We start from the raw sequence: 27,466 nt of genomic DNA, 5'->3' as shown, positions 1-27,466 counted from the left end.
ACAAGGCGCCTGACAACACAAGCTGCAAGCACGTCTGCTGCACTTTGAAAAGCACACAGCAACCAGATGCAGCGGTCAGCTTTTTGTATGTACGACAAATGTAGACGGTGCTTTGCCAACTCGGGAAAAAAATTCGGCAGATACACTTAAGGCTGCTTACGCCTGGGAATGCGAAAGCGTTGATGGTTCACTGTTCATTTAACGATACCACAGCAAACAGGCCGCAGACAGACAGACAGACAGAAAAACTTAATTGAGCAAGTGAGTTTTAGACCCAGCTGGGTCCCTGGGCCACTGCGCGGTCCCGCACTGCATCAAGTAGGTCATGCCGGGACATGACATCGGCAGCCCGAGTCACCGCAGCAAGCTGCGATGTCGGGTCTGCAGACATAAGCAGGACCTCCCAGTCCTCCCAGCTCGAGATGGCGTGCTGTCCCCGCGGGGGAGTGTCAGCAGGGCAGCCAAAAAGGATATGGGAGAGTGTGGCGTGGGGGTCACCGCATAGGGAGCATGCAGGGGATGTGCCGCAATAGTGGGCTAAAAGCTGAGGGGATGACAGAGAGCGGGTCTGGAGGCGTCTGAAGAGGATCTGTTGGGAGTGCGTAAGAGAGGGGTGGGGAGGAGGGCAAGTCCGACGGTCCAAACGGGGTATTTGCGTGAGCTCCGCAAAGGTGTGCGCCCGCTCCCTCGAGAATCCTGGATCGAGACTGTCCTGAGCCCGGCAAATCAGACCTCGGACCAGTTTATCGGCAGCCTCGTTTCCAGGGTTCCCAGAGTGAGCCGGCACCCACTGAAGCTCTACCCTGCGCGGTAAATTTTGGGTAGGGGTGTTCAACAATTGCCAGGCAGGGGCGTGAATCCTGCCCCTGGCAAAGTTGGACAGAGCCGTTTTGGAGTTGCTGAAGATGTATTGGGAGTCCGAATGTGCAAGGGCTATGGCGATGGCGGTCTCCTCTGCCTCCTCAGGCGTAGAGCCCGAGGGAAGACGGTCAGTTAGGGGGTGAGGTAGGATTGGATTGTAGGCAACTGCTACAGCTTCATGCGCTGTACATGCGGCGTCTACCCAAACTGCATCGTGGGCTTGCCCATAATACTTATGGAGGGCATTAGCGCAAGCTACGCGGCGAGGGATGTGATATTGGGGATGGACGTTTCGAGGAAGGGGTTTCACAACGAGAGGTGTATGGATGTGTCGAGGGATGGCTATAAGGGTTGACTGGTTAGCGGGTATGTTGATGCGAAGGGAGGAGAGTATATGGCGGCCAGTGGCGCTCGTGGCAAGTCTAAGGTACTGTGTCTGAAGGTGCGCGTCAACTAGTTCCTGAATGGTGTTATGCATGCCTAGTGCAAGAAGTTTGACTGTGCTAGTGCCACGAGGTAGGTTCAGGGCTGCCTTAGTCGCAAGGCGGATCATTGCGTTCACGCGTTCGGTTTCCGTGCGGTTCAATTTGAGATATGGGGTTGCGTATAGAATGCGGCTAAGCGTAAATGCGTGCACTACTTTCATGTTGTCCGCTTCGTCTAAACCCTTGTTAAGGGAGGACACTCGGCGTAGAAGGTGCAAAACGGATTGCGTGGAGGCCTTGAGCCTTTTAAGGGTATGTTCATTTCGTCCAGAATCCTGCAAGTGGAGGCCAAGGATGCGGAGGGCGGGTGTGATGGGGATAGGAGATCCTTTTAAATTGATTTGGATGGGCGAGTTAGCGCTAGATTTTGGCCAAATTAGGAAGAGCGCGGACTTAGATGGGGAACATTCGAGCCCGATGGATGACGCGTGAGAGGAGATAGTGTCTGCTGCTAACTGAAGAGTTTCTTCAATTTCCCCGTCAGAGCCATGAGTGGTCCATGTGGTAATATCATCAGCGTACAGGGTATGCTTTAGGTGTGGGATTAGAGCCAGTTTGTGAGCTAGGGGGATGAGAGCAACGTTAAAAAAAAAGGGAGAAAGGACCACCCCTTGAGGGGTTCCGAGCTCTCCGAGTGTATAAGGGGATGTGGTAATCTGATCTATGTGCAGGGAGGCAGTGCGGCCCGAGAGAAACGCGCGAGCGTAATTGTAGGTTTTAGGGCCTACCTGTAGAGCCTGCAGTTCCCGTAAGATGGCATCGTGTCGAATTCTGTCAAATGCCTTGGTGAGGTCAACTGCCAGGATAGCTTTAGTGTGGTGGGGGACGGTATCATCAAGCACGTCATGCGTAATTTGAAGTAGGACGTCCTGCGCAGATAGATGCGCACGAAAGCCGAGCATACTGTGGGGGAAAAGGTGGTTGTCTTCCAAGTACGTTGTTAGCCGAGCAAGAATTATGTGCTCGAAGACCTTGCCTAGACAGGATGTAAGAGAAATGGGGCGGATGTTGCCTAGGGTGATAGGCTTGTGGGGTTTAGGAATAAAAATAATTTTTCCATGCTTCCACGAGGCAGGGAGAGTACCTGCCTCCCAACATTCGTTAAAGTAGTTGACTAAGTCAGAGATGGAAGCATCGTCAAGATTTCTGATAGCTGCACTGGTAATCTGATCACCCCCGGGAGCGGTATTCCGTAATTTCAATAGGGCGGCGCGAAATTCTGATTCTGTAATAAGGCCGTCAAGCTCGGGCTGGGGTGGGCCTGCATAATCAGGATACTTGCAAGGGAGACCGGGGGTTGTATAGGTGCATAGGCCGCAGTAAAACACAGGGACGAAATGGCGCGCCGCAGAAATGCAGTGCGCTCCACTGTCTGCGGCATTTCCGGTGGCGCGATGTATGACACCATACACACATATACACGAGCGTATGACACCACCGGGAACGCTTTACGACGAACGGCTGCACCCCAATTTCAAAATCGACTAGCACATGTACACTGTAAGCAACAAGAAATCGTATGACACAACTCGGAACGCTGTACGACAAACGGTTGCGTCACAATTGCGGTACGAATGCCGGGAAAATTGTCGACACATGGAGGTCGGATAATGGCGAGTACATATGGACGAACCACATGCATAAGATTGTCTATAGTGGCGGTGCTCGGCTTGCTTTGTGCGTCATACCACAGCTTAATGACGTCACCCTATTTTTCTTGCATTCGCTGGGACTTTCTGTACCATCCGCGAGAACGCACATCAACACACACACACGCCGCCGGCTTTGGTTTTATCGTAATGCTACTAGTAATGCTTTTGCATTAAAAAAAAGAGGAAAGGGGGGGGGGGGTGACTACCCAGCAGGACAAACAGCCGTCAAAATCTTGGCTCTGGCGAGGTGTGACTCAACTATCAGCACTCACGTCGACGCTGCCCGTGATACGCCCTCGCTGCGTTAGAGCGGGTCTCGGCGACAGCACGACGGCGGCAGTGGAGCCCCTGCTAGCCGCGCCAAGGGTTGCCCTCTACGCGCGAGCGTCAGTCGCAACGGGACGCGCGAGATGTGCACCGCGGAGGCTGCCTACAGAGTTTGTCTGCAGCGCAAGGAAATTGAGGGTCCATAATGGACAGTCGCAACGTTCTACGCGAAACATGATTTCACGAATTCAGCCTAAAATGCAGCTTACGCGAGGAAAATTGCCTTCAACGCAACAGGGTCCACTTACACGATGTACGAAAATAATATCTCGTTCAAATGCAGAATTCGACGAGCTCACTTCCTTCGCCGTCTCTCTTTGACGCGTGTCACAGACGCACGTCCTGTAGTGCGCATAGCATCCGAGCAGTGAGCCCGCGGGTCAGTCATGAGTACGCTTGACAAGGAGTGGACAGCGAAGCTTGAATTACGATGCAACGTTGTCGCGAGCCCAGGGGGAGAGGAACAGCTCAAACAAGCGAAGTCTGGCGCGACGCACAAAGGTGAGTCTGAGGCGCACTGAGCACTTTACGAAGGTTACCGAATTAAAGCCAGAAAAGGCGCACAATGTTCCGAAAGCACGGCCACGACACCCACGCCCACCCACCCGAACCCACGCCTTTACTAATCTACAACTATCTTATTTTTACCGCGATAACCACGCTAGCTAGCATCACCCCTTCTCTGGGAAACCAGACATCTGTTGAGGTGAAGCCTCCAACCCAACCGCGGACCTACATCTCCACCCCCCCAGAAGCATCACCCATCAGCCGTCTTCCTGCTAGGGGCTGCCCGCTAGTCCACTTTACCTTCCACACTGTGCGCAAAATACGCCTATCGTCGCAATCAGAGGTGGGCAACCTCATGAGATCACCTCAACCTCACGTCGTGAGGTGAGGCTGAGGTGAGGTCGGCGACGGCTCGAAATTTCGTAAGTGAGGTCAGCAAATCAGACCTCAACCTCACGCGTGAGTTTGAGGTTGAGTGATGTCGCCATTCAGTGAGGTCGAGACTTTTTGCAGCTGCCCCATATTACTCCGACGAGTGCCGCTTCCGAAGCGGAGTTGCAGCGCATCACCGCAGTGTTCATGCAATGAAGCTTGGGTGAAGCCACTCAGCAGCACATGCTCGCGCTGTGCTGCTGAGTGGCTGCTTCAAACCTTCCAATATGACGTTTAATGGGGCACACTGTTGTTCACTTCTGTTTTTAGTGTGCGATTTTTGTTTGTATGTTTCTAATGATTCTTTTTTTCATTTCTCGTATGGGATCAGTTAGATTAGGGGCCTGCCTTGCAGACGACCAGGCACTACACGTTATCTTTCCTTTAACTATTTTGCAGAGACCCATCGTTGACCTTAAACGGCTTCACAGAATGCTCGCGCGGTGCTCGTGGGTAAAAAACTGCGAGGATGCCGGCGTACGATTGATTAGGTCAGCTTTGAAGGAAAACAAGTGACTGACTTAAAGCAGCTTGTCTCAGACTGGTTCACGAAATGGTACCCAGAATTCTGTTCAGGCGTATGAGTATTTAGGCGGGTTTTTTCCCCGGGTTGGGGTGCTCGGAAAAGATTTCGCTGCGGGGAAATTTGAGCGGAGAGCCACGGTGCTCTTGACAAAGAGAGCGGTTCATGATGCCCACTCTAGGACAGTTGTTTTGACCCGCGTGATTTCAATAGTTGGCACAGTGTTCGAAGACATAATGTAGCCCTTTCTTTCAAAATTCCGCGGGTTCACCGAGTCATCGGAGAATTCCTAGGATTTCGAAACCATTACCATCGCCACTTGGAGGGAAATAGCGGTAACGGGGGAGGGTCTTGACCTCCCAGGAGCATCAACATCATCATCCTTAATTATTAGCTGCAGGTATTCCTATTTTCCCCGCACAATAACTGTCTTCGGTTGCTGGGTAATGTACAATATTTAATCAATATTCTGGCAACTTTTAATTTGGTGGCGGTATATCAGACTTTCTCGGGCTCATAAGGATACACTGTTAGCATCACCATCATCGCCATCATCTCGAGAGTGAAAGGCATGTGTCGTTGCATGATCTGTGCAGTATGTCATGCATGAGAACTGGCGCGTTTACCTGCTGGACAATCCGAATGTCATTAATGTGGACCGGGTTGTGGGCCCTCTTTGTAAAGCGTCATGCGGGCATGTGTAGTAATGTGGGATCCATATGAATCTTGAAATTGGGGTGGAAGTGAGTGGATGGGGGCCTGGTATGACGAGAAATTACATCGTTGTCACGTGAGTAGGTGTGATGGCACATTACATCGCTGTCACGTAAACTGGTATAACGTCACACTCGCATGATGTCACCATTAATTATACTAATTAGTCTTAGCGTTGCATAATTATATTTGCATTAATTAATTATGTGACGTCATCATATCCGCCACGTGCCTCAAATTCAGCTTGTACGCAGGTGATATAAATCTTTGGATCAGCGAACCTGGTACATTCGAGGCCAGAGATAAGCTACAGCAAGCTTCAGACATCATTGTTGAATATTCCACAGAGAGAGGGCTAGCCTGCTCTCCTCAGAAATCAGAGGTTCTAGTGTACACCAAAGGCATATACGGACCTAAGCCGGTCATAAACATCATAGTTAAGACGCAGGGTTCCCAGAGTTGAGGAAATCAGAATCCTTGGTTTCTTCATCAATTCCAAAGGCAATAACGCTAGCACAATAAAGAAACTAGAGCAGTATACAGATAAGATAGCAGGGTTAATCAGAAGGATAGCCACCAAAGGAAGGGGGTTGAAAGAGCGTAACTTGCTCAGGCTCACGCAGGCCTCCATCACAAGCAGGATCTGCTACGCCACCCCCTACATGGAACTTAACAAAGGGGAGGTAGACAGACTGAATATAATCATTCAGAAAAGTGTAAAAAGAGCCCTCAGTCTACCCATAAATACCTCCACTGAAGAACTTGAAAAAATGGGGGTTCATAACACATGGGCGGAGCTTAAGGAAGCAGTTAGAATTTCACAGCTTGAGCGACTTAGCAAAACCCGGACAGGTAGGAAAATTATGGCATGGGTGGGGGTAGAGCCTGACAGCAAAATAGAAGGCAAGGTAGAGATACCTCTCGACGTCAGGTCCAAAATCAAAATTCCCCCCATACCGAAAAACATGCACCCTCAGCTCAACAAATACAGAAGACAACATAGGGCCAAGGCTATGGTTAAAAAGTTCAGAGAGCTGCCTGCCGAGGAGGTAGCATACGTAGATGCCGCTGGGGGACCAGAGGCGGCTGCGGTTTCGGCCGTTGTAGACGGCCAGGGAAAACCCCTGATCACAGCCTCAGTCAGAACCCAGAACACAGAAACTGCTGAAGAAGTGGCGGTGGCGCTCGCCCTAGCAGGGTCTAATGCAGGATACATTCTTTGCGACAGTAAGTCCGCTGTCAGAAATTTTACTAAGGGCTTGGTCTCTTGGGAAACCAAACGCATTCTTGACAGTATGCCAAAACACAGGTTCGCTGCACTATTCTGGATACCAGCACATGAGGAAATAGCTGGTAACGAGGCCGCTCACCTGCTAGCCCGAGTAACCTACATCCGGGCAGCAGCGGAGCAACCCATCTGCAATAATCTTAAGGATGCCCCAATCACATACAAGGAAATTACGGATAATTACAAATTAGAAAGAAGAGTATACCCTCCTCCGGACGTATCCCTTAGTCACAAAGAGGCTTACATGTGGAGGAGGATCCAGGCAGGAGTATACATACCGCCAGCCAAAATTGCTAAAAACCCAGATGACGAAAAATGCATCGACTGTGGGGCAAGGGGTACGCTAAACCACATTACTTGGGAATGTCTTAGCTCACCAGGGGCTAAACAAGACATAACTAGTGTTGAAGCCTGGGAGGCGCTGCTGCGGAGCGAGGACCCCAACGCGCAGCGCAAAGCAACCCGCATGGCGGCTGAGGCCGTGAAGCATCAGCTACACCGTCCTCAGCCGACGGCCTCTCCTCCTGATCGGGCTTAGGCTTCGGCCGAGCCTGAGAGGGGGTAGGGAGACCACCATCTGCCGGAAATAAAGTTTTTCTGAACTGAACTGTGACTCGTTGGCTCGTGACATCGCATGGTGCCGTTTCTTGTGGACACTTTTTTGCGGATATGACTTTGAATGGGAGCCATCTAATGCTTTCCCATTAATAAAAGAAGCCGCACGCTTCTGCACAGACATAAATACAACGTGCCTCTGTTGGTGTACTAAAGTCGCAGCTTGTTAAGTGTTTTCGAAGGCAACATACAGAAGAATGAAAAGAGTTTCTCGCTATGCCGGATAGAGCTAGAAAATCGAAATCACTGATACGCGTATGCATAACCGTCGCACTGGAAAGTACATCGACGACCAGTTTCTTTATATTCGGTGACTATTCTGAAGCCTGAAGAGGGTATCGTGAATACCTCCCCTCGTCCCAATTTCTGGTAGATGGTGTAGAAGGGCTGTGTTTGTCAACTGCCCGTTAGTGCGTGAATGAGCGAGAGGCTTCCAATACGAACAAGTATACACGAAGCAGGTTGCCAAATACTGACACATATAAAGTACTCACCGACGTACTGGTGGTAACCGCGTATGGGACACCCCTGCCCGCAGGCCATATACTCTCTGAGGGTTCATCCCAGATTATAAGCTTCTCCTATTGCGTGAACATCAATACTGTCTGTACACACCTTAATAAATAGTACCATCATCATTTTGGCTTTCCTGTCTCACAGGATTCTCAGAATTGTTTTTAACTGAAAAACTTCTTAATCGCTTTTTGTTTTGTTTTCAGTTTGTTTTGTCAGGTCGAGAAGCCGACGTCAACCTCACAATTTGATTGACGTTGAGTGAGGTCAGCGGTGGCCTCAGGAAAAGTGAGGTGAGGGTGTCTAAGGAGGCCTCAACTGATGAGGTTGAGGTTGAGTGAGGTCGGCAAATTCTTTTTGATGTTGAGGTGAGGTCCAGGTTTTTGAGGTCAAATGCCTACCTCTAGTCTCAAAGGTACAGGTTTCAGCACTTTGCAACGCGGCAATAAAGATTATAATGACTGATATGCGTTAAAAATTGTTAAAATGCACACACATGACACCGGCTGCAGCACATCTGCACAAAAATACAAGGTTAATATACTTACACCAGCATAACAACCTTGACCGCACACGCTTACAATCCGGGACTATTTCTCCGATCACATTATGCACATACGCAGCACTTCTTGGCCTAGCGATAATGCAGCACAACGAGCGATGTCGCTGCATTAATATATTAATTGATAAACGATGCCAGCAAGTATGACGACATAGGCAAAAGAGGAAATCAGTGGGAGAAAATGCGAAAACGCACTCCACCCAATGTTGCACAACATGCCCCCCGTTTTCATGTATTTGACGACGATGGTAATAAAAATGTAGTAAGCGGAGAAGCTAATTGAGATCAGTGAAATCCCGAGCTCACGCATACCGACTACGTGAACGAGGCAGGTGTTCACACGACGCCCCAAGTATACGGACCCAGACATCAGCCGCTCAAAGAGTGGTTTCGCACCACCGGCTCGAAGGCCGGCATCGTATAGCGGTTCTATGCCGATTTTATTCTGTCCCGCTCTTCACCATTGACTCATGCCTAGCCACGCCCCCGCTGTTGCTGCAGGATTGAACCAATCACGAACAGCGAAAGCGGGGCATCACTAGAGTCAGCGACGAAAAGCGAGATGGAATGGCATCGGAATAGAGCCGCCCCAATACGATGTCGGCCCGGGCACTGATTCGTTTGCGGCCGTAAACAGCAACTGCTGCCGTCTGTCACTTCTCAGCGCCCGCCGCGGTGGCTCGGTGGTTACGGCGCCCGGCTACTAAGCCGAAAGACCCGGGTTAAATCACGGCAACGCCGGCCGCGCTTCGATGGAGGCGAAACGCAAAAGGCGCCCGTGTGCTGTGCGATGTCGGGGCACGTTAAATAACTCCAGTAGCCGTATTCTACAATCTGTCCATTTCTCGCCCATGTGGACCTCTGTCATTGGTCACTCAGATATACCCGCGGCTCTGAAACGTCTCTGGGAAGCGACGCGGCCATTGGGCGGTTGGCAACCTGACCTTACCATTGGCTGCATATCGCAGCCAATGGTAGCCAGTGGTCAGATCCGGTCACCTGCTGTTGACAGAGCGCTGCGATGCACCTCACCATTGGCTGCATATTGCACCCAATTTCATCCAATGGTGAGGTCCGGTCGTCAGCCACCCAATGGCCGGGTCGCTTCCCACAGATGCTTTAAAAGCCGCGGTTATACCTGAGCAACCAATGGCAGATCACCAAAAGGACGCGAAGTCGACAACAGAAAATTGACAGCTTACGACCCCATGTCGTCGAAATTAATCCGGAGCCCTCTAATACGGCGTCGCTCATAGCCAATGTGTCGCTTCGGGACGTTAGACCCCGCAATTTACGATTTGTACTTCTTGTTTGCCGCTGTCTTTCGCAGCCTCGAGAAGAACCGGACGCGGCGCCTAGATTACCGAAGGCTCGTTTGCAGTTGTGGCAATCTAACTCAACAGTCGTGCCGGAACGAAACGCGGACCGCCAAGGCTGCGAGGAGGGCGGAAACACCGCGCGATAAAAGAACAGGCTTCCATACTGCAAAGTGCGCTGACAGTGGGGGTTGGAAAGAGGCGGGCCGCCATGTCAGCAAAGGGCTATGTAGCGAAAACAATACGCGAAGCACGTTTCGCGCAGTGGCGGAGTCCGCATTTTTTCCCTTTGGTTAGCGCAGCACCGTGCAGATGAAGTGCAGTGCGGCGGCGCTGCTTTTACGAAAACATCGTTCCGCCGACGCCAAACGTACAAAAGCACATGGCGCGAATCTCTAAGAAGCGCTCGCTGAAGCTATCGGCGCCGTTGAAACGCTCCGCGGTCTAGGTCACAGATGTGGCCGCGCTTGATGTAATTTCCGCATCTGGTGGCACAGCCAGCCCAGTGAGGAGTTTAAGTTCGCCTTTCACATTTTAATACTACTTTTCTTTACAGCTTTCCAACATCCGTAGCATTGGTGGGAAGGACCACATACGCCTTTGGACGACACTTGGCATGTCCTTTGTGTGTGTTTTCGACGCGGTGTAGACAGAAACTGCGCGACAGCGCGAAGCACAATGTATATAACCTCGCAATGAATGGAATGCAAGCCCGCTCTAAGCATTATCACGATGCGTCACCGACAGAAACACTCAGGGCGCACAATAGTTCCGACGGCGCCAGCGTCGAGATATGAATCACGCCTGTTGCTCGCACAGTCGAATAGAGGAAGAGCGAGTGCTGTGGCTCTGATGCACACAAATTGCGCGCGTTACATTTCATTCTTGCCCGACAGCACATTCAGATGGTCCGCCTTGGGAAGGGTACGGGTGCGCCAGCCACTCACCCGCTCTTCTCGCGGATCTGTGGGCAAGGGGTTTCACTCTGCCAGGCGATCGAGGCGCGCTGGTGCGGCGGTGGCCATAACCAGTGGCGGACAGACGCCCAAACGCACAAGGGTGGTATTTTCTAGCCGAACGGCGTGGTTCGCGCAGCGTTGAAGTCGCTGGATGTGGAACAAAGGCGCGGTTGACGGCGGCATGTCGTCCATCGGAGCTGACAACTCGCGGAACTCTGACCTCTCTCTTGGGTGACGACGCGCAGCTGCTTCGGCAAGTTCAACCCGCACACGGCCTCTCTGAAGAGCTTACGTATCAAGAGAAGAAACTGCACGCCTTGAAGACATCGAAACGCGCGGGTAAGGCCACAAATTTAGGGTGGATGACCCCAGGAAACAAATGTTAGCCACGGCAAAGCATTCTCGAGAGCATACATTTCTGCCGGTCGAACGGCTTGTAGCGCTGTTGCCGTCAAACACGTACACAAAGAAAAAAACACGCAATAAAGACTGAATGGAGTAACACCATATCGGAATTTGCGAGCCAAGAGGTCTAAGCACTCACGCCCTGTCACGATTGTCAATATGGAGCGAGAAAGTTTCAGTACGCAGCCGTTTGCATTTCCGTTTCGTTAAATTTCGCACTGTTCAACATGCGACTGTGAAGGCAGGGCGTAAAAGTGCCCATCCACAGAAGGTGACGGTTACCGCGGCGCTGCAGGACCAGTGCAATGGTGAGACAAAAGAAAAGAAAGCCAATAAACACCCCTGCCTGCGCCCCTTAGAGGTTCAGAAGGCTCACAACAGAAGCCGTGCCGATAGCAAATGCAATGCTAATATCAAACCAGACACAGCAAACCTTTTATGCGCACAAAAGCGAGTAATCACGCTCCGAAATATAGAGCTGTTAATACAGAAGTGGTAACCAACTGTTGCTGCATACGTTCCGCCCAAGAGCGTTATGTAGCCGCATGTTTGTGCCCAGTTCTACCACGGAGTTATTACGCTTCGCAAAGTACGCCACCATTCTTGCTGACAGCCCACGCCACGTTTGCTTCATCAGCCCGCCTCAAAATTAGACACAACGCACCGCGATACCTGGTGATCGCCTCAAAAAGAGGCGAGTTCTTCGCGGCGGCCGACCTATCGCGCCGAGCCGTGGCCATTCCTTCCTCCTCTTTCAAAGATCAGAATCGCACAAGAGTCATGCTGGCGCTTACCAACGAGCAAATAGTCTTCAGGCAGTTCCGTGACACCGAATACAAGAACGCGGGCGACGTACTTACATGTGACAGTGCACCGCCGAGGCGGAGAATGCGCCAGGAAAGACAAAGCGAGCTGCAGGGAGTGACGGCACACACCCGGGGGAAACTCAAACACCCTACACCGCCCTCGCTGCAGCCCCTTATCGCAGAGGGCACTATGCTGGGACAATGCATTCCTTATCACGCGAGCTCACTGCGGGCACCAAGGGGGTTTGGGCAGACGCGCCTGCGTGAGCCCGCGATAAAGGAACCGGAAAACACACACATGCACACGCACACACACCACGTATCAACCGCAGATTGTTCCGAAGCACGATCAATCGCTTCTCCGCCCCCGCGGCCCGAAGATAAACGCCAGAAAGGGCGCCACGAGCGGGGACAGTCGCACAGCACGGCCAGACGAGCAGCTTATGTCGAGCGGCGCGCGCAATGCTATCGCGACAAGCTCTGCTGTTGAGCACCATGACGATAAGGCAACGTCCAGTCCGTCACGAAGGCGGCCAAGTGCCGGGCGCCCGCTTATAACGAACTACGTTTAATAATCGACCGCAACTCGGACTCCATGCTAGTAGAGTTCTGCTCGGTGATTTGTTTTTCTTTTTTGTCACGTCAACTGCTAGCGGCCGCCAGTTGGCCGAGACGCCGCTATCGTCGGCCTCGACGGAGGTGACAGCGAACAGAACTCAGATGAGCGCCGCGGTTGGCGTCGTGCCCGCTGCGACACGCGCTCGCTTCGCACCACACGGGAGGCCATGGGGAGGTGGGAGTCGAATTGTGGAAGCTTGCAAAAGAGTGGCCATGGTTCGCCGCTCCCAACAACCAGCGCTGTTGCTCGAACAGGATGCTGCACATATCTCTAGGCACGAAACTTGCGAGAGAAAAAAAAAACTGCCTCATACGATGCCCGTGCAGCTTAGCGAGAAGAGTTTCGAGCGGCTCAGTGTTTTGGCACTTGACACAACGACGCAATGTAAAAGGAAACGTGAACAACATTGCGAAATGAAGCTTTACGCTTGTTTCCCTTCATCTTCACATCTATTAGTAGCGGCCAAATGTGCGCGCGCCTGCAGCACCGGTTGGTTTTGGTTTTTCCTTTGGGGGTGGGATGAAATGGCGCAGTAACCGTCTCGCATATCTCGGCGGACACCTGAACCGCGCCGTAAGGTAAGGGATAAATGAGGGAGTGAAAGAACAAAGGAGGAAATAGCTGCCGTATCGGTTTTGTCTGGGGGTGTGCGAATAGCACTTTCAGAGCGTTAACTCTTGTTAGCTCGCTCCTCAGTTTCGCGCCGACGGCGTCCCCATCGCCAGTTGTCTCGGTTGGCAGGTGGCGATGTGGAGAGGAAAATCCCCCTCTCCACTTTCAGGGGCCAGGAGGGACATGGAAGCGAGAGGGAGGGTGGGAGGCGTAGAGCGGCCTATAGCACTCCGCCTCGGCAACGGGAGGTGGTTGGTTCGGCGCCCACCGAAACCCACTCCATGCAGAGCATCATTGCAGTCTGGCGCAAGTCCAGATTCACCTCCGGTTGTCTTACTTTGCGAGAACTAAAAAAGAAACTAAAGTATGTCTGTGGAATTTTCCACAGCTAACGCTCAAACATTCGCGTTGCACACTCGTAACCCTCCCTTTTTTTTTTAAATATCGAATCGAATACTCATTGTGCAACTTTGCTATCGAATCGAATAGTAACAGAATAGAATAAGAATCAAATATTTTTACATATGTTCGCTACTTCTGCATTCGTACAAAACGAATAATCGCGCGAAACAGCGAAGCGCTAGCGGCGGCGCTGCGGTATGGCGCTTTTATAGAGGTCAGAAAACGCAACACTGCTCTCTGCTTGGGAGTACGCAACACCAAATCAGTATATTAACTCTATGACCGTCATGCCATAAGCATCGGAAAATACTATTTACTGTACTGATGACGGCAGCGAATAATCTAGCGCCACTGTGAGCGGCGAGAGGTATACGTATGGGTATCGTTTGCGGGTTTTATTTTTTTTTTCGGAATTGCAGAGGTAAAGAGCGGGCGATAACTTTTGAGATCAATTTCGGGTATAAATCGGGTTATTTAGAAAAAAAATCCGTAATTCTGGCTTCTTCTGTCCTTTTTACAGCAAAAGCAATTTATTACAAGCAGTTTTGGTGCAGGACACAAAATGCTCCATTTTTGTACTCCATATTTCACCACAACATGGAAATGGCACGTTGTACTACATATGACTGTTAACCGAACCGCTTTTTTTTTTTTCTTCCGACCTGTTAAATTATTTCGTCCCATACAGTGGTGACCGATGCCTTACACAGCACTTCCGCGCCCGTGCAAAAACCTGCTTGTGTAGATTGCGAAAACAGCCATCAACATCACAGGGGCCACTATCTCCACAGGTTTTGCGTCGATTCTCATGCAGATCAGCGCCTGTAATAGCTTGAATAGCTGTTTCCACGGCGTGCATAATACAGCTCATATCACAAGCACGCTCGCTCATTTTCCTTCTGCATTTCTGTTTGTTTGTTTTCCAGATCCCATAACTACTTCAGGAAGAGAGAAATTGCAGACAAAAAAAAAGGGGGGGGGTAGAAAGAGCACACAAAGGGCACATGTAACGATACCAAACTGGCCAGCATGCTGGCATATAAAGATAATACGACAAAGAAACCGGGACGAGTTAAGAAGCACACCCGCGCTAACGAGAAAGCGTCTGGTCTCGCAGAGACTGCCACTATACGCTTACCACACGAACCCACAAGTGCAAGACTGCGCCTGTGGCCGGCACTTGCCGCGCCCTTCCTCCATGCACCCCTGCGCTGTTTTGTACAGCCGACACAGTACATAAAGCGTGAAATGTCCAACACAGGCACTCTGCGGAAGCCCAAGGGTCGAGCTACAGCGCAGCAGAGTGTTTCGCCTTGGCCCTGAAGTGGCCGTGCTGCGCGTGCGCTCATCTACAGGTGCCGTGCGCGCACAACACAACGCGCGCCCACAGCGGCAAAAACGCAAAGGGGATGAGACGGACCCGCTGGTGGCACTCGAAAGTAGAGTAGAAAAGAAACTAGAGGCTAGAGATGCTAAGTACGAAGCAAGATTCGAAAGAATCGAGACCCTCCTCACCCAACTAATGGGTGCAATGAATCAAATACAGACGCAACTCGCGCAATTCACTGCCGTGCAGAACGCCTTCAACGAGAGGCTAACTACATTAGGAAAGACGGTTACTCAAATACAGCAAAATGGACAGGCGCAGCAAAAATGAAAACACTCTGGTGTGGCAGTGGAACTGCCGCGGTTTCCAACGCAAGCGAGCGCTCTTGCAGCAGCACTTAGAGCAGATTGAAGAAAAACCTTTAGCTATAGCCCTTCAGGAAACGGGAAAGGGACCACCAAAATTATCGGGATATCAAGCGTTCCACAGTGACCGAGGAGAAAAATCTCGCGTCTCCACGCTAGTTAAAAGACATATAGCAGTAGTCGAGCATGAGGTCAACTCACGGGATATCGAAGCCGTATTAGTAGAAATTATCACCGGTCGCAAAGACAAGGCTAGTCTCTTCATCTTAAACGTGTACAGCACCCCCCAGCAAAGAAAGGCGCGTTTCCGCGCCCTCTTCCGCAAGGCGATTAGAACAGCTGGAAACAACACACTCATAATCTTAGGGGACTTCAATACCGCCCACCAAGAATGGGGCTACAATAGACACGATCCCAAGGGCAGACAACTATGGGAGGACATACACGAACTTGGCCTCACCCTCCTGACGGACCCTAACTGCCCGTCCAGAGTGGGAAACAGCGTCTGTGCAGACACCACCCCGGATCTCACCCATGGGAAAAACACGAGAGACGCGGCCTGGAAAAACACGGCTCAAAATTTAGGCAGCGACCACTTTATTCTGGCTCTCACCCTCAGCAAGGGCGTCAAAACACGTCGCCTCAAAAAACCCAAGATCACTGATTGGGACATGTTCAGGCAAATTAGAGAAAATGGTGAATCGGAAGGCGATATCCAAAACCTAGAGCAATCGGCGGAGGAACTTAAGCAACAAGTCGAGAGGGCAACCACGACCCTGCGAGAAGACGATGCGCCAGCGACGGTTGATAGCAAACTCCTTCACATGTGGGAAGCGAAATGCGGCATGGAGAAACGCCTCCGGTCACAAAGATGGAACAGGAACCTTAGAAGGCACAACAAAGAGATTGAGGATTACGCAGCAAAACTATGCGAACAAAATTGGTGCAATAGATGTGACGAGATGGAAGGGAACATGAGTCTAGCTAATACGTGGAGTCTACTCAGACACCTGCTTGACCCTGATAATTCGAAAACCCAATCGGGCATAAGACTTACGAAAGCCAGGCACACGTTTGAGGGCTCGGACAGAGAACTCATGGCAAATTAATTAATATGTACATAGGAGGTACAAAAACCTCACTCCTGTCGGAGTACGAAGGACCCCCAAACGAGGCCCTAGACGCGGCGCCGATCACGGAAGCGGAGGTTCGCGCCGAAATATTAGGCCTAAAAACAAAGTCGGCCCCTGGTCCAGATGGCATTACAAACAAGGTCCTCCGAAACTTGGACGACAATTCCATCCGCATGCTCACCAAATACATGAACATCGTATGGGACAGAGGCCGCCTCCCACAACAGTGGAAGACGGCAAACGTGATTTTAATACCGAAGCCGGGCAAACCCCCTAAGCTAGAAAACTTACGGCCAATCTCTCTAACATCCTGTATTAATCTCTCTAACATCCTGTATTGGGAAATTGATGGAACGGGTGGTCCAAACGCGCCTAACGCGTTTCATGGAGCTCAACGATCTGTGGCCGCACGAAATGGTAGGGTTCCGACCCGGCCTGTGCACACAAGACGTAATGCTCCGCTTGAGACACGACATCATAGAAAATAGCACCAAGGACGCGAGGGTAATATTAGGTCTCGACCTGACGAAGGCCTTCGATAACGTAAAACACGCGGCAATCCTCTCTGGCCTCCGAGAGCTGGGGGTCGGAAACAAAACGTACGGCTACATAAAGGACTTCCTGTCGGGTAGAACGATAAAAATAAGGTTTCAGGACATTGAATCCCCCACCGTCAAACTAGGTAGTAGGGGTACGCCGCAGGGTTCAGTGCTGTCCCCATTCCTCTTTAATGTTGCCATGCGAAATCTCCCGGCAGAATTGAGACAAGTGGAAAACTTGAAATTCAGCATGTACGCGGACGACGTCAACCTATGGGTCACCCAGGGCAGCGACGCGAACATCGAGGAGCGCTTACAAACGGCAGCAGACACCGTAGTGTCCTATGCGGCTGAAAGGGGCCTCTCGTGCGCTCCCCAAAAATCGGAGCTCTTTATCTACAATCCGAAGGCGCTCAGGCACAAACGCCAGATAAACATCAACATAACAGTAGAGGGCCAAACAGTACCAAAAGTCGAGCAGATTAGGATCCTGGGGCTATTTCTACAAGCGGACGGGTACAATGATACAACGATAAAGAAACTGAGTGCGTACGCCACGCAAGTCATGGGTCTGTTCAGGAGAATCGCACTCAAGGGTCGAGGCCTTAAAGAACGAAGCCTCCTGAAACTAATGCAGGCTTACATCACTAGCCGCATATGCTACGCCACACCATTCCTAAACATCAGATCGGACAAAAAGCAGAAAATAGACGCACTCATCAGACGCTGCGTGAAGAGGGCTCTGGGACTCCCCATCTCGACCTCTACTGAACGCCTCCTCGAAATGGGTGTGCACAATAATTGGACGGAGCTAGCGGAGGCTGTGCGCATGGCACAACTGGAAAGATTAAGCAAATCTACCACGGGCAGAACCATCCTTGGCTGGGTGGGGCTGCAGTCAGACAGGGGGACATGCCAACACGCGGACATTCCACGAGGATGCCGCGAACACATAACAGTGCCCCCGCTACCTAAAAACATGCACCCCACATACAACGGGGAGAGGAGACGGAAGAGGGCCGAGACTCTCGCAAAAAACGCGGACAAAATAGGGCCGAAAGGAGTCGCCTACGTGGACGCGGCTAGCGGAAAGTTGGGGGCGGCGGTGGCTGCGGTCGTTGACGGCCGCGGCGTACCCGTCGCAATAACGCTCGCTTGCGTTGGCACGGAAGCCAGTACGATCATTAGCGACAGCAAAACAGCTGTCTGGAACATTGGAAAAGGGAGGGTCTCGAAGGAGGCAGTCAAAATCTTGGAAAAGGGAAAACTCGATAGACGAGTTCGAATAATTTGGACCCCCGCGCACGAATCCGTCCCCGGCAACGAGGCGGCGCACGAGCTAGCCCGAGCACTCTACTTCCGGGCAGCCGCAGAGCCGCCTGGTTGCGAAGGGATGGACGAGAGGCTGCAGACATACAAAGAGATCATAGAGCACTATAGACTTGGTAGACGGTCCCTGCCACCACCGGACCGAGCGCTAACAAACAGGGAGGCAGTCGCATGGCGGCGCCTGCAAGCTGGGAACTTCCCGAACCCCGTCTGGCTCTACCACACGCAAGTGGAGGAAAGAGCCGACGATAAATGCGCGACATGTGGAGAGAGGGGTACTTTAGACCACATAATCTGGCAATGCCCTGGTTCCCCGGGCGCCAAGGAGAACATAAGAAGTAGAGAAGCCTGGGAACTGATGCTGCGAAGCGAGTCCCTCGCCCACCAGCAGCAAGCCATCCGCCTGGCGGCTAAAGCCGCGAAGAAACACTGTCGCTTCGCCTGTCTTTAGTCGCGGAGACCCCGGCCCCCGTTCTCCAGGCCTGCGTGCCGGGGATGGGGAGTAGGGGGTCTCCTACATCGGTGGAAAATAAAGTTCTTACTCACTCACTCACTCCATGTACGCGAAAACTCACGCGAAGGCGACGGCGGCAAGAGACGCCGTCGCGCGAAGCAAAATGCATGTGTCGCTTGCCGTGTCGCTCGGATCTGCACCCACAGAAAATTTCGCTCGTCGCCCGGAAGTCCCCCACGCGACTGGCCAACCAGAGCCCCCCAAAGCCGTTTCCGGTTTGTCTACGGTTTCTCACGGGTACATCTCACGAAACCCGCCCGTCGTCTAGGTCATCGCCACCGTCGATAAAATATTTGCTTTTGTAGCTGCGAGGCAGACCGGCATGATTTAAATAGTGAAAACAATGTACTGGTTGGTTACGGAGGGCTAACAGTATTTGGAGCGGGCTACGCGAGCGGGCGTACTGCAGGGAGAGATGCGTGTCGAGCCGCGGGTGCCGCGCTCGATCCACCGGGTCGCTGCGCTCCAACTGTATATACGTGCAGAAACACTCGCGGCGCGCATTCTCACTGGTAAATTATAGTTTGCTCACTTACAATCAGATTGCGGTGACCGTTTATGGGAGTGTTTTTACTAAGCCAGAGTGCACAGGCACCGAGCGAAAGCACACCTCCCCCGCGAACCCGTGATGTGACTTCGTCTCCGCAAGCACGCCGTTTGTTATCTCCACTGCCGCTACACCGCTGCCGTAGAGGAAATATTCCTTTGGCCCTGACTATGAGGCACACTCCCAAGATTTTAAGCGAGAGAACAGGTTACGGGCGTGTTTCTAAGCTTGAGTGCGCAAAGCACGGAGTCCGCTGCGCACGTCGCGGGTTCGCGTCGCCTGCCGCCTTCGCTTGCATGGAGGCTGCCCACAAGCGACGGAGCAAGCGTCGCCGTGCCGCCTCGTCGCGTCGCTCGCTCTTTCGCGCACATGGAGTCCAGGCTTATACGCGCGTGCCGCTGAACCAGTAGCCGAAAGGGCAAGAACGCTCAACTCAGACGGTTAGACTTAGAACGGCGTTTAAACGTCTGATTTCTTCCAAACTGTTCGCTACTAAAGTAATATACCGTGCCACTGAGCCGGCTCTACGAGGCGGCCAGTGGCGAGAGCACGACTCTCTCACTCTCTCGGCACCGAAAATAGCAAACACGGGCTACTCGCCACCCCTCAGTTTCAGGCTCCTCCTTTCGTCTCTGCACGAATAGCAGCAGGGCAGCGATTCAGGGTGTCCTGTTTGCTTAAGCGCGGGCTTGTAGGTCAAGAGCGTTTCACCGCGCCCGGCCTTCAAGTTGTTAGTTTTCATAGCCTTCGCTCGGAGTCCGTTCTTTCCGAACGCCTGGGACGGAGAGGCCCGCACTGGCAGACCCATTCGCGGGAAGGTCAAACATGAACTAAGGGGACAAAATAAAACGAAAAGCCGGGCCGAGCTTTCTGCGCACACGTCGCTCTCCTCACTGGTCTCAAAAGCGCGCCACTCACGGTGGGAAACAAAAATAAAGAGCACAGAGTAAACTACTGAGGAGGCGACATCGTCGACAGAAATGAGGTCAAAAATAAAAGACGACCAGACCTTGTACAGCCGTAACGTACGCAGTTTAAGACCTGACCAAAGAACGATATGGCGCAACACCAGCGAGCTTTTTTATGACCCAAGTAAGAATACGGCCCCATGACACCACCATTTTTTGAAGGGGTAGCACTACGTACAGAAAAGGCTTTGGCGCGGACTAATCTGTCAGAACTGCATACCGTGGAGCCGAACTACCGCACGAACACTGTACGCAGGCACGCATTTTCACGCGAGACGGAATTGAACCGGAACGTTAGAAATTTCTTAGCGCCGGATCTGCAACCGGTGTAAAGTCGTGGCTGCGCTCCTGCGATTTTTATATGGTCCCTTGACAAAAGACAGGCCTCCCAGTAAGTACCCTACTTGTTAAACACGAGTCAGTCCGCGCCAAAGGTCATCCACGGCCAGCCTCACAGACGAGCACAGCCGCCGACAGGAGGGTGTGGTTTCTTGGTACCATTATATCCACTTGGTACCATGAATCATAGCTGTGATCCAACGGTGGGGGATGTAGTGACTGCTTTCTGTCGATTCAGGTGCCCCTCGTTTCGATTGATAACAAATATTTTATTGCGAAAGCACTAGTTCACGGGGTCGAACCCAACAAGGAACCTTACGACGTCCCCTGACCCCGAGGGTGCGTAAATAGAACAAATATTGCGCCCACTGGATTTCGAACCCGCGGTGGCGCGAACAGATCAGCTTCGCTGGCCACTGCACGAGGGCACATGCTATCGCCGCAGCAGATCACGGCTCGTGTTACATTGCAACACACTCTCGCGCTGTGCATTGTACATCGTCGCCCTCTCTGTCAGCTTCCATCTGCGGAGAGCACAGCTCAGATCAGAGCTTAACCTGAGTCTAATATTGTCGCCAGACGTGCCGCCGGCCCAGCAAAGCAAATCCATGAGCCAATCAGGCTCAACACATGCTTTCGCACGTCTACTCGGTGTAAGTACGCTAAGACCGTACCATTTTTTTTTTTTCAGCCTATATAGTATATCCAGGCCTTTAAAAAGCGGATTCATGAATTTTCCAACGGAAAAGACTAACGGTTAATTCTTTACGCGCGGTTGCAAAGTTTCTTACAGCGTCACAATGGTCGAAAATCATAGCTTAGAAATGCCACGATTCGTCAGAGAGCACTCTAGGGATTATGGAACAACTTTGTGTTCAACCTACACGTGAAGCTAGAAATTGAGAGAGAAAAAATTACAATTAATGGAAAATTCTGTCTGCATGAAAATGGCGGAGGGTGTGCTCCAAGCTCACTGTTTGATGAAATTTTGTGTACTGCGTTTGCTAGCTTAATTTTAAAAAAAGCTACTCAATTTGCGAACAGTGCTTTGGCTTTGTGCCGACATGACGAGTTCACACTGCACATTTTGCATCAGCAGTGATATTAACACTGCCATTCTTCGTCACGCGAGTTGTACTAAGCGCTCACCCATGTCATTTTAGCGCGCTTCAAGAACTTCAAACAAGAATTTATCTTTTTTTTTTTGCGCTTGCGGCTGCTCTCACGCGGTACTGGCCACTACACTATACGGATATGGATAGACTGCTGGTTCCGAGCAGCCCTAATGTACTGCGACAACCGGAAAAAGAAGAAAAAGCTACTAACTACCACGGTTCGCCCTTGGTACGTCTGCCGCACAGATCAGCATACAGAGCGCCTCTTCTCCACAAAAATAAATTGTGTGCACGCGTTCTAACAACACTGTTGTCATGTTAAATAAATTGTATGCGCAATCTAACAACAATATTCTCGTGTATCAAAGTGCTCAGTGACGCACATTGTATTTAAAACTGTTTCTCTTCGAAATAAACAGCTACCTCACCTGATCTACTGTTGGGGTTTTTCGCTAATATAAACTTCATACTGCTGCTGCTTTCGTTGCTTAAAATATGAGGGCGTGGACAATTTCGAAACATAAAGTGTCATTTTTTTTCACTCTGGAGCTGGAAAAACGAGAACAGTAATGAAAAAATGAAATAAGTCCTCAGAACGTCCGAAACAGGCCGTGGCACCACTACAGCTCGCCTCTCTCGTAACACAATGGCTTTCCACGGGATGTCAAGCTGCGGATGCATCTGAGAACCTCTCGAGTCCACGGCCACAGTGAAGGGCAACGATAGAACGTTGAAAGCATTAAAACACACTGTAGCAACGAGGCAGTGAAAGCTTATGAGCACAGCTGAAAAAACAGCTTTAAGGTGCGTAAGCACTCCCTGCGAAAAAAATAACAATAATCAAAACCACACTGGAAACCGCGGTTCACCGCAATATCTTTCTATTGGACCAGCGTGAGTGTTGCAGTCTGGTCCCCTCCCGCTGAATCTGCCTGCTGCATAATGGCTATCGTTCGGGCGAATTCATCGGCAAGCTCATATAATGCACGGCCTAATGACGCACTGTGCATGTCCACAGCGCCCCTTATGCGGCCGTTCCGTAAACAACCGTGCGACTAGAGTCGGAAAGGAGGCGGACGAGCAGGATAGGAGAGACAGCAAGTTCACCACATCGTTGGCTATTGCCGCAGCGTCTTAAATAGCCAGCCAAAGTCATCCAAATATAGATAGCGACTTCCAAACTGCATCATTACAGGGTAGCAAGATACAGCTTTATTGCGACACCAATCACATATTCCTCGGCACATCGTTTCCATTCTTAATTAGGGCTCAAAGTGCGAAAACATCTTTCAATTTTTTTCGTACGAAACCTGTGACAAGAAACCTCGGTTAAAACGCATTCCGGGCGGAAAACACGGAGTCTTAAGTCTGACAGCCGGACGGCGCCTCATTGACGGAACTGCTTCGCACACCGTCGGATCACAATGCACCTGCAAAGACCTGTGGATGCGACGGCACATGTTTTAGGTGTGCAGCAAATCACTACTGCCCGTCCGAAGCACTGTGGGAACACGCGCTCATTATGAACGGGCCCGAAGAGCGCTGCGCTGTGCCACCCGAGTCTGGGCGTGTCGTAAAAAAAAAAATAATGGGAGTAGCGATGTTTGCAGGCGTGATCATGCGAGCGACCCTGTTGCGCGCACTCACTACGAGCGAAGCTCAACTGTGGAGTGCTCTCTTTATTCCAGTCGCCGTCCGCGTCTGCACATCACTCGTCTACGTGCACGGGGGGATATTAAGACAGAAGAAAGCCGCGCCTGAAGTCAGGGCGGACGCCTCCATCGCGCCGAGAGGGAGGCACTGCAGCTTCAGATTGGGCTCTCTTATTGCGTGTATACTGCATTGAGAAGAAAAACACGAGCCCTATCTCGGCGCTCAGAGCGGGCGTCAGCATCAAATTGTATGCAAGAGCAACGAAGCACATTACAGGAAGGCTCCCAGGTGCTTATATGTCGAACCCACGCTGCGTTCCACATTTTTAAAACGCTTGTTGGTTCTCGAACCATACAGCTCCATCAGTCGATGCAGCGCTACTGCCTGCACCGAGTGATGCAGGCATGACCGTACCAAGCATGAAGCGTGGCCGATGGCGCCGGCAATGGTCGATGCCCTTCCCCATTTGTATGCGTGCGGTGCGCGCCTCCACTCGTGCTTCCCCGCAAAGCGGCGATCTACTCGCTGCCCAGTGGCGCAGTCTATAAGAAGCCATTCCGCCTGGACACCTAACCTCGGAAATTCCCGTTAGAAACGTTGTTCCCATCACTGCGACGACGACCGAATACGACGTGCACGCGGGGATTCGAATCGAGCTCGGAAAGCTTAATAATAATAATTGGTTTTTGGGGGAAAGGAAATGGCGCAGTATCTGTCTCATATATCGTTGGACACCTGAACCGCGCCGTAAGGGAAGGGATAAAGGAGGGAGTGAAAGAAAGAAAGAAGAGATGCCGTAGTGGAGGTCTCCGGTATAATTTCGACCACGTAGGGATCTTTAACGCGCACTGACATCACACAGCACACAGGCGCCTTAGCGTTTTTATGGAGGAAAAAGAAATATCATATATGACTACCTTTCGGGGGAGGGGGGGGGGGATTTCGCCGCGATTTCGGGGGGATGTTCGACTTAGTTTCGCGAGAATTGGGAGCTAAAAGCATTCCATGCCTGGAAACCCTTTCTCGGCGGCCGCGTAGTGGTGACGCAGTGCCAACAAGCAGCGGCGGGATGGAATGAAGAGCGCGGCGAGAGATGGGGCCACACGTAGTGGCAAGCGGAAGCACCGGCCCCGAGGCGGAAGGAAGGCGGCGAGACGCCGAAAAGCGGGTCGACAAAAGGCGTCCGCAGCCGCGGGAGCGCGAGCCTCCGGAGAGGAGTGCCACTGGGTCGACGGCCTTCAGCGGGCCGCCGACGGCGCTGGCGACTGCACGCCGCTTCGCGCTCTGGGCCACGCAAATCGATACCGCAGCAGGCGACCGCTTTTGTGCGCCACGCTAGACGACCGGCCTCGTCGCCAGCGAGCTGCAGGCTGACGCTGCGAGGAGGCGCGGGAGCCGGTGTCTGGCCAAGGGGGAGAGGCGTCACCAGTCGCTGAAGCTTCGTCCCTCTTTCTACCGTCATTTCTGTCGCCGAGTGAAGAACGTCGCTGCGCGCACACAGATTTACGCAGAAACGAACCTAAAAGAGCACTCTGAATCGGTACGCACCGTTTTTGTTCGCCGAAAAGTGCCTCCACCTTTTTTTTTTTTTAATTTTTAGTGCGAAGCTTCTAGCTGTATTTACCCGCTACATGCCAACGAACAATGGGCGGACATTCGGTTTAAAATCGCGTCCTTTTTGCCGGATAAGTACGTCCTCGTACGGGTTATCTCGAACTTAAAGCTGCCTACTTCCTCGTACCCAGTTATCCGCGGCACTTGCACAGCCCCTCGCAATACTAGAGCAACGCACCTCCGATACGGTGCTGCAAAACACTGATTGCGCGGCAGCGTTCTTCACGGGTATCACTGCCGTCCGCATTTAGCGCGCGCGCTATGCAGTCATGTGCTCTTTTGGGATCGCGGGGAGTAGGGAGCATGTATAGCTACGGACTGAGGGAGCACTACATTCCGTAGCTACCGCTTTGTGCTGCAATCTGCGGAGGGACTCGTGGGAGTCGGGGAAAAAAGCAAGTGAGGAGAGATTCGGGCGGAGTTTAGGTGGCGTGCTGCATGGCTATAGACGACGGCCTGTTCTTGGCGAGCTGCGGCAGCTGGGGAGTTCGTTCGTGACTGGTTGCGATCCGTATAGCGGGGGAAATGTTGCTTGTCCAGCTTTGTTGCGATGGCCGAAACTCGGTTACCTCAGGACTCATCTGTAGAGCGGCGCGAATACTCTTGAAAACTTCGGCCCGTGCGGATACGTGTCCACACTTGGATAAGCAGCGAGGACTGCAGCTCTCACCCGCTATCCCGTGAACCCGTCCCGAACACCGGATCCGCCGAGTGCACACGCATCGAACAAGGGTGGAAACAAGCCCCTAAAAATTCGTCGCGAGGGGCACGTGCTTTTCCCCAACCCACCTTCACCCTTACGACAGAATCGGCCGACAACTACAGCTCAGGCGCCAAACCACTCCCACCCCTCGCACTACAGACAGTTTTAGCTGTGCGTACGCAACGGCTTAGCGTACGCAAGGAGTTTGCGGAGACGGTAGTGCGCATGCGCAGAACGCAAGCGCAAGCCCTGCGTCTTGCGTGCGTACGCTAGCCAGCAGACTGCGTTGCGGCGCTTGCGTGGCTTGCGTACGTTAACGTTGACAAGATGGCGGCGCCCTGCTCGCCCGCTTCGGAATAAATACATGTCGCCGCTGGATTCTCCGACGCAATAACTCGCTCAAATGGTAGCGGTTCGCTTTTATTTCGCCTAATCTTGCCCACACGAAGCGGTATAAGCGATAACTAGTCCCTGTTTTACAGATAATTTGGCGATTTTCAATCTCTTATGGCCTAACTAAATGCAGTGTGTTTCCCTCGTAGCAACGACACCTGGCGAAGCAGTTTACTAGCTTTAAGTCAGTTCTTACATCTTCTTCGATTTGGATAGCTTTTCTCTTCTTGCAACAAAAAAAGGCTCCCAATGCACTCACCCTAGTTATCAGTAATCACGGATGAAATTTTCTTCAGCCGAGCGATGATGTGCTTTGACATCTTGTCACTAGATGCCGCTACTGTTTACGCGGCCGCTTGAGGGACGCTACGGCACGGCCAGCTAAAACTATACTTGGGAGCGGACAGCGTAACGCACGCAGCGCCGTAGCGCTTTGCATACGCAAGCACTTGCGTACGCAAGGCTAAAACTGTCTTATATCTGGCACCACATCCCCCGCAGAACCTCCTCAGAACGTTGCGCAGTATAGGGATCCCTACCCGGACATGCCCCGCAAGTACTGGCACTGTCACACTCCCCTCGCCCTTGTAACCTTCTGAGAAGCCTGGCTAGTCCCTAAAGGCCATTGATGACAATCTTGGTGCAGTGCCAGTGGAGGACCTGCGAGGAAAAAAATCTTCCTACAGCCGGCATTCCGATACTTGGCGCTAACTCCACCTACGCGCCCTTTGGAGTGTTATAACATAGCGACAGAGTGTCCCGCTATAGCCAGCCTTCAACAGCGCATGCGCAAATTGCCCCGCCCGCATCTGGGCTGCACCTGGTCTACCGGGGTCGCCTGCGTGTGCGCTTTGGAGACCTTTGGCATAATGTGGAAAGTGTCGCCGTTACCGCGGAGTTGAGTTGAGTGGTTGTAAACTACCGGTGGGATTAGCCTTGCAGTTGCTGCCGGCAATTGCTCCACCGTAGCGACACTTAAATAGAAATCACAGAAACACTGTCCGCAAAAACCCAAATAGACACTCCTGAGGTCACCATGTGGAGGCCAAATCCGTGTCCTGCAGGTAAAGTAGAAGAAGGCGAGAAGCATCCCTTCTACTCGACTGGCTCCCGCGCGGGAAAACAATGTCCTGAAGAGAACTGTGAGGAACTCCTGCCTTCTTGAGGGATCCGAATAACACAGCCCGTTCCGCGTTGTACAAAGTACAGCACAAGAGGTAATGTTCTATGTCACCACACACACCACACGTTGAACACAATGGTGACAACGCTAGGCCAGTCTTATACATCCACGCCGGCGTACGAGCAGAATCCATGCGAACGCGGTGC

At 51.9% G+C, this 27,466-nt stretch overlaps 1 protein-coding gene across 5 annotated transcripts in view; it reads right to left on the bottom strand.

The window, feature by feature from the left end:
• The window catches only part of LOC144115808 (phosphatidylcholine:ceramide cholinephosphotransferase 2-like), a 290,170-nt gene that overhangs the window by 144,120 nt on the left and 118,584 nt on the right, over positions 1–27,466 (bottom strand). Inside the window, exon 1 of one of the 5 annotated variants that reach the window (XM_077650300.1) lies at positions 12,020–12,168. The exons of 3 other annotated variants lie outside the window; for them this stretch is intronic. The gene's annotated coding sequence lies outside the window, so the exon portion shown is untranslated. Of the gene's footprint in view, positions 1–11,953; positions 11,976–12,019; positions 12,169–27,466 lie in introns of those variants that run through there. One more of the 5 variants, XM_077650302.1, reaches the window with a different exon arrangement.

The sequence above is a fragment of the Amblyomma americanum genome, chromosome 1, assembly GCF_052857255.1.
Source record: "Amblyomma americanum isolate KBUSLIRL-KWMA chromosome 1, ASM5285725v1, whole genome shotgun sequence".
In the NCBI taxonomy this organism is placed as follows: Eukaryota; Metazoa; Arthropoda; class Arachnida; order Ixodida; family Ixodidae; genus Amblyomma; species Amblyomma americanum.
This window is presented reverse-complemented; position numbering and strand designations above follow the sequence as displayed.